Genomic DNA, 8,522 nt, shown 5'->3' on the forward strand with positions numbered 1-8,522 from the left:
TAAAACCATATCAAGCGGCGAAATTGCAACCAAAAAAAAGTCAATATTTTTAATAATAATTTCGGTTCAATCAACCCTATTTTTAGAGACGTCATTATATCCGCAAATTGGTGCAATTGCTTACTGAGGATTTTTTTTCAATTATACTAAAACAGTAATAATGATTTTATGGTTACTAGACTATGTGTTGCAAACTACCATTTTGTTTCTTTTCAGAAATCTACCAGTCTATCCGTCCGTCCATGCCAATCACATTCTCATCTCTTCCATGCAACCTTCTTTTGGAAAACATCGGGTTAAAAGAAATTTAATGTAAGCAAATTTTGGAATACCAGCTATATAATGGAACAACCCTAACTACCGCTCAACTACCCTATTTAATTTCATTTAATTCTAACACTTAAGTTGGAAAAGAACCACTCTAATCTTGTAAAAACTCGCCGACACCCATGTGTCCTAATTACTAACTTATTTGAGAGATAAATTTTGGCATACAATGCGGTGGAGAGTGCCCACCTCTGGCATTGCAAACAAAAAGCTGTACCTAGGGACGCCACCTCCCTTAGTGTACCAGCTGGAGAGTATCTTTCGGACTCGTCCCCTTGGTTAGCATAATTGGGATCCAAAGTGAGATTCGAATTCCTCTTAAGTCATGTTTGCCTTACTTTCCTCCACCATTACAGAGCTACTAGTCATTCCTCCTTTGTTTTTCCTTTTTTTGTGCCGTTGACCGCGTTACAAGACTCCTAGAGACTCTTTAAGATTATTGACTTTACAGATTTTTAAAAGTTCGTAAAGAATAAAATAAAATGTCTTTAAATCTTCAATGCTAAAGCTCAGATTAGCTATAACAAATTATTAAACACTAACAGCCTAGTAAAGTGTATTTAGAAAACTCGGTGGCCCTTAGGGAGTGCTCGAGACTACAGGGTGTAGGTTCTTAAAGAGTATTAACTATTAGAGTTTAAGGGCTGTGATCTTAAAGATTCTTACAATTTTAAGAAATATCCAAGGGGGATTTAAGACCTCGAAGTCTCATAACCAGCTTTTGTCTGCTCTTAAGGACCCAAAAAACTTTTGAAATGCTCTTGGAAACTCCGAAGCTCTTGGAAGCGAATACAAATTCGTAAAGACATGTTCTGATGATGATAAGTTGCCTACTATACGCAGGTTCTATTTTATCGCGTTCTCTCTATCCATAACCTTTTTTTCATACCAAGTATCCTCTCCCCTACTTCAGATCGTCTACAAGTTTTGCTTTTCTCTGTACCCCCCTTCGATCATATCCTTCAGCAAACTATTTTTTTTAGTAGCACATGACCAAGCCCCGTTCTTTGCATTATCAAAATTATTTTATACGCAGATCTTTCTTCTCCTATTCTTTCCAGTACTGGTTCGCTACTAATCATGGCAGACCACTGTATTCCAAGCATTCCTCTACACGTCCACAATTTCCATAGATTCAATTTTCTTATCTTTTTTCAAAATTATCCATGTTTCACAGGATAACACTCCATACAAAGCACTTTGCTATTCTTTTCCTTAGGTTCATGTTTAATTGTTTACGCTACACTGTAAAAACCTTGGAAAATATTTTGTAGGAAGTAAAAAATAATAATTCATAATGCTGGCTCCTGTATTGGCAGGACAGACTGATTGTGTCCAGTTACAGTTGTTTTATCTACCATATACTCTTCCCATCGACTTAGAGTACTTTTCCACAACGTCTTCCACCTCATTACTACAACCAGCTCTTGATCTATCCCAGGTAACCCTTTTAATCCTGTTGCAAAAAATATACATAGTACCTTCCTATCCTATCAAGCTTCTCTATTTCATTACATTGATTTTCCCACCACCTTTTCCTGACTTCATCAGTTTCTTTTCTTAACTCCGTATTCCTTTCTTATATTCAACTCATTAGCTACGTTCGTTATTCCCGCCTTGATGCTGTTTCACTTACTCTCCACATCTTCCCCAACGTGTGGCGACTTCTTTTTTCCCCCACTTCATCCCTGTCCATAAACTTTCATTTGTTCAGGTTCCGTTTTCTTTCTTTTCGTGTTCTTTTCCATACATGCCAACCACATTGCCATCTCTCACATTTTTCACCCCTGCATTCCAGGCGCCCATTGCGATTTTACAGCAACCACCTCGATTATGTTCTTAGTAGGCTTATGACGTTCCAAGTTCCCATCCTCAGTTAGTTTTTTTCTTTCTCCTCGTTGTCATTCCCTGAATGCACTCTTAGGATAGTGTCCACCCCAGAGATCCGAGTTGGGAACTATTTTAACCCTGGAAATTTTAATATTCGAAGAATTCCTATTTCTTCTCATCTTTCTCCGGCACCCGTAAGGATAGCGCGAGGTCTTAAATGGGAGTGATTTGCCCTGGCCTTCTTCATCCTAACCATCCATGTTAATTACGAATTCCTCCACCTTTGGAATGATTTCTCATTTCCTGTACAACAGGATGTTCCGAACTCCGCCCTCCCAGGGGCCGTTAGCACTTGGTACAGGGTTGACTCCTTATCTACGAAGTCCCTCACTCGTTAGGTCATCATCAGTGAAAACGGGACAGTGAACGGGAAGATCTGGGATGAGATTTATGTTAGCTCAAATCTTCTAAAAGACCCTAAGTTTCAAATAAAAACTTTTAAGTGTTCCTAAACGACTTTCTTTAGTAAAGACTAAACAGTGTTTAATGCCTCTTGGATACTCTTACATAATTACTTTTAAACTCTTTTATATGACCCAATAAAAAAACATTCTGATATTTCAATTATGTGAATGAATCACTAATAAAAAATCATACATTTTTAGATCGTGGTATCGGTCGGCCGTCAGATCACCAGAGCCACACTTTTCAAGATATTTACTCCTTGTTATTTTACATTCAGTAGATTTGGCATCCGCGCCAAGAAAAATCTTGGCTAATGGCTAGTAATTGACGACAACGGTTTATGGTGAATCCCATCCTACCATTTTTTTCCTGACAAGCAACCCGAAGAAATTACAAAAAAAAATCTTTGTAATTTTTGTTTGTTCCATCACGAAACTTTGTTGGCAAACAGGATTCGCATTTAGCACCCCAAAAAAACGTTGAGTAAAAACTTTTTCGCGAATGGCCGTTTAGAGTTCGTGTAAAATAAATTTGTGGATTTCTTATTTTAAACCTAGACAAAATGACACAAATTAACCTATTACTGTCCGGTCAAGATTGAGCAGCGCGCACGAAAAAGCAAGTTTCCGGAAGGACAGAAGTGAAATGGGAATAGTTCTGGCATTTGTTAATCAAACTATTCCACATAGAATAAACAGCCAGTCTAAAACAAGAAACCAGAGACGACGAAAACTATTAGATGGGGTTAGTAAATTGAAATAAACAATTTAACTTGTTTAATTTTCTTGCTTCCTAAGTCTTTGCGGTCGAAACATTAATTCGAGCAAGTAACCGCAAACTTTCCGAAAACCGAAAAACTCCTTCAAGACAGCCCGCCAGACCTAATGGGCTTTGTTGTTTATGAAATATGATCTCGCGTGACACGGACCGACGTCCTCGTCACCGTCGCCGTCCGTCGTCCTCCTCCGCGCGGTTTAAGGGTACACACGTCCAATTAAAACTTTTCCCGCACTCCCGACGGGATTTGCGGGGGCGCCGCTGAAGTTGAACGAAATAAATTTGTCGATCGAATGAGAGATAAGGAAAAAAATAAGCGCGACGAAAGATGAAGTGGGTCGCGTTTGCTATTTATTTTTTTTTCCAAATTGGCCGACTTTAAACATGCGTGCTGAAAGTGTGTTAGAATAAATTGACAAGATTGTAAACCGAATGGCACGCACATTATTTCCAGCTCCCGTTGTTATTATTACCGTAATTTTGCTCAGGCCAACAAAATGGTGTATATTTTGTACTTTTACTCGGACATTTTTTGTGTAAGCCGTACATTTTCATGTTCATTAATAATAATTACATTGACGCATTAAGTGGCCATGTATCTGACGCAGAAAGCAGGAAGCAATTAACCATTATTCTGCTCCCGATAAAGATCTATAGAACAAAATGCCTTGTTGTATGGTCATGGTGTTTCAGGATATCATTTTGAAGGTAAAATTTTATTTCTAAGAAGAATGCAAATCTGGAAAAGATAGATATCAATGATTTTATGAAGGGCTTTATGACACCACAAATATTCAATTTTCATGTGGAAAAACATTTTTCAACCATGACCGAACTCAGTGTACGCTGTAAATTTTGGCAAAAAGTTTGAGTTTGTATTACAAACGCCCAGACGTGATTATGTCACCCATGATGACATTATGCAGGAACTTATGCCGTCATCTTTGAGTTCCGTTATGTCAGAAACGGCTAAATTATCTCAATAGTTTATAATAGAAGCTTTTGTTGAAAAATGTATGTTACGTTACAACAAGCACACTCCCCACGTTTGTCGATTGGAGTTCAGCGAGGGAAATGGTATCGTGTTACGCGTTAAAAATAGATACCAAAAGGTTTCATAGCTGACGATGTCAGCATTTTTTGTAGACCACCTTGGATTGTGAAAGCCAATGCAAATTAATGAAGTAACTACGCAATTGATGTCCACTATGAAATAGGCGTTTTAAGTCAGCTTAGCGTAGAAAAAGGGGTCGAAATTAGGAGATTCGCGTTTAAGCCGCGGTGCTAGGAAAGTCGCGTTTGGTCAGTTAACCAGGGAGAATCGCTCCGCCAAGGCGTAGCGTAGAGTGTTGGCCCGTACAGCGTTTTCCAGAAGCGGCTTTTAGAGCCCCAACAGTTAAATCCGTCATTCCGGAATAAAGCGAAATTCAATAGGAAGAAAAAACGTCAGTTACAACCGTCAATGTCCATAGTATTCAATTGTTTTTTGGGAAGTTAGCATTTTGGCCCATCATCAACAATTTTCTTGGTTGAGGTGCCAGTTATTAGCTACCAAATTCAAAAAGAACGAACTAAATATCTTGAAAACTGTAGGAGTAGTTAAGGGTTACTGTACATAGTGTTATGTCACCCTGTATAGGTTAAATATATTTTTTTTAGATTAAATGTGGCCGGTAATTTGATTGAACACAATTTCAGTCATAGTAATTGAATTTGAAGTCGATGTTGATTTGTATTAGAATTATTAGATGTTTAATTTCGTTTAAATAATCGCCTCTGTTATGATTTATTATAAAGTAGTAAGACTACATTAAGAAATATTGGGGACGTCTGGAAGTAATTGCGTTAAGTATTTTTTAAAAGTGGATCTCATTTAAATCAGGTCTTGAGGTAAGGAGGTCGTTATCACACCGTGAAAGCCAATTAATATGGAGATAAGCAGGTGTTCGTCGAAGTAAACTCAGGTGTTAGTTATCGAAGACAAAGTTAGACGAAAAGGGACTCCGGTCGTCTTTCCTAGTGGATTTGATTGGCTAATGTTAAAAAAAGTGATAAAGATGGAGCAAAGAAGGGAACAGTCGTAGCAGGGCTTTTTGGATAGCATTTTGGTGCAAGACAGTCAGTCTTGGTAGTTAAAAAGTTTTGGTAAAGGAAGGTTAAGACGGTGTTTCGTCATTATAAAAGTGAATTGTCCAGTTCGTGCTAAGCACAAGTGTTGTATGTTCGCATATATGGAGGAGTAGTTTGAGTTTTGTATCAATCGAGCAGTAATCGCATAAGTTTCTATAAGGTTTTCCAAGCACGCGACAAAGTGAAGTTGTCGCCACCAAAAAAATTACAACAACAAAGTCATTTCCTTTAAATCAAAAATCCATTGAACGTAAAGAAGCGAAGATTTGCGTTCTTCGTGCGTCAGGTGAAGAAAATCGCAGTTGTGATCGGATTATTCACTCTTTAAAATTATAATTTTCTTTAAAATTTTTTTTTCAATCGATCGCATGTGGGTGGTATTTTGCTTATAGGCCTTAAGTGACCTTTCTTTTTTACAACTTTATTGTTAATTTTTGTCAAATAACTTTGCCTCAGTTGTATGTCGAATCAAGCTCAAATTACGACAACGTATATAAAAGTTTATAGGATTATGTTAGGTATTAAATTAAAAATTTGTTAAATAAATCTTTGGAATTGTGGGGAGGCGGTTAAGGCTGTTGAGGCTGTTCAACGAGATTTTCGCAATAGCAGATTGCGAGCGTGGTTTGAAAAATTTCAATCCCCATCGACAAATAGTCCAGTAACTATATACATCAGACCATGCGTCAAATCCGGTAGTACTAGTTCAAAAGTTACAGCCCTTTGAATTTTCTTTCGAAATTGGTTTCCAGTCCATAACTTTTGATTGAGAAGTCCGATCGAAAAAGTACGAATTGTTTTGGATTCTACGCACCAAAATTAATAAGAAAAAGTGTTTTCCCGAGAAATTTTGGTGTAGTCGATTTTTGGTAAAAAAGGAAGGTTATACACTGCCTTTTTTTGAGCCCCGAAAAAAAAATTGTCTCAGATCGACCCGGAAAAAACATTTTCTTATAGAATGTGGCCTGTAGAATCCATAATTTCAAACAGTTCCAAGATTGGGCTACTAGTTCAAAAGTTACAGCCCTTTGAAATTTCTTTCGAAATTGGTTTCTAGTCTATAACTTTTGATTGAGAAGTCTGATCGAAAAAGTACGAATTGTTTTGGATTCTACGCACCAAAATTAATAAGAAAAAGTATTTTTCCGAGAAATTTTGGTGCAGTCGATTTTTGGTAAAAAAGGAAGGTTATACACTGCCTTTTTTTGAGCCCCGAAAAAAAAATTGTCTCAGATCGACCCGAAAAAAAATTTTCTTATAGAATGTGGCCTGTAGAATCCATAATTTCAAACAGTTCCAAGATTGGGCTACTAGTTCAAAAGTTACAGCCCTTTGAATTTTCTTTCGAAATTGGTTTCTAGTCTATAACTTTTGATTGAGAAGTCTGATCGAAAAAGTACGAATTGTTTTGGATTCTACGCACCAAAATTAATAAGAAAAAGTGTTTTCCCGAGAAATTTTGGTGCAGTCGATTTTTGGTAAAAAAGGAAGGTTATACACTGCCTTTTTTTGAGCCCCGAAAAAAAAATTGTCTCAGATCGACCCGGAAAAAAATTTTCTTATAGAATGTGGCCTGTAGAATCCATAATTTCAAACAGTTCCAAGATTGGGCTACTAGTTCAAAAGTTACAGCCCTTTGAATTTTTTTTCGAAATTGGTTTCTAGTCTATAACTTTTGATTGAGAAGTCTGATCGAAAAAGTACGAATTGTTTTGGATTCTACGCACCAAAATTAATAAGAAAAAGTGTTTTCCCGAGAAATTTTGGTGCAGTCGATTTTTGGTAAAAAAAGGAAGGTTATACACTGCCTTTTTTTGAGCCCCGAAAAAAAAATTGTCTCAGATCGACCCGGAAAAAAAATTTTCTTATAGAATGTGGCCTGTAGAATCCATAATTTCAAACAGTTCCAAGATTGGGCTACTAGTTCAAAAGTTACAGCCCTTTGAATTTTCTTTCGAAATTGGTTTCTAGTCTATAACTTTTGATTGAGAAGTCTGATCGAAAAAGTACGAATTGTTTTGGATTCTACGCACCAAAATTGATAAAAAAAAGTGTTTTCCCGATAAATTTTGGTGCAGTCGATTTTTGGTAAAAAAGGAAGGTTATACACTGCCTTTTTTTGAGCCCCGAAAAAAAAGTGTCTCAGTTCGACCCGGAAAAAAATTTTCTTATAGAATGTGGCCTGTAGAATCCATAATTTCAAACAGTTCCAAGATTGGGCTACTAGTTCAAATGTTCCAGCCCTTTGAATTTTTTTTCGAAATTGGTTTCTAGTCTATAACTTTTGATTGAGAAGTCTGATCGAAAAAGTACGAATTGATTTGGATTCTACGCACCAAAATTAAAAAGAAAAAGTGTTTTCCCGAGAAATTTTGGTGTAGTCGATTTTTGGTAAAAAAGGAAGGTTATACACTGCCTTTTTTTGAGCCCCGAAAAAAAAATTGTCTCAGATCGACCCGGAAAAAAAATTTTCTTATAGAATGTGGCCTGTAGAATCCATAATTTCAAACAGTTCCAAGATTGGGCTACTAGTTCAAAAGTTACAGCCCTTTGAATTTTCTTTCGAATTGGTTTCTAGTCTATAACTTTTGATTGAGAAGTCTGATCGAAAAAGTACGAATTGTTTTGGATTCTACGCACCAAAATTAATAAGAAAAAGTGTTTTCCCGAGAAATTTTGGTGCAGTCGATTTTTGGTAAAAAAGGAAGGTTATACTGCCTTTTTTTGAGCCCCGAAAAAAAATTGTCTCAGATCGACCCGGAAAAAAAATTTTCTTATAGAATGTGGCCTGTAGAATCCATAATTTCAAACAGTTCCAAGATTGGGCTACTAGTTCAAAAGTTACAGCCCTTTGAATTTTCTTTCGAAATTGGTTTCTAGTCTATAACTTTTGATTGAGAAGTCTGATCGAAAAAGTACGAATTGTTTTGGATTCTACGCACCAAAATTAATAAGAAAAAGTGTTTTCCCGAGAATTTTGGTGCAGTCGATTT

This window comes from Photinus pyralis, unplaced genomic scaffold, assembly GCF_008802855.1.
Source record: "Photinus pyralis isolate 1611_PpyrPB1 unplaced genomic scaffold, Ppyr1.3 Ppyr1.4_LG7, whole genome shotgun sequence".
In the NCBI taxonomy this organism is placed as follows: Eukaryota; Metazoa; Arthropoda; class Insecta; order Coleoptera; family Lampyridae; genus Photinus; species Photinus pyralis.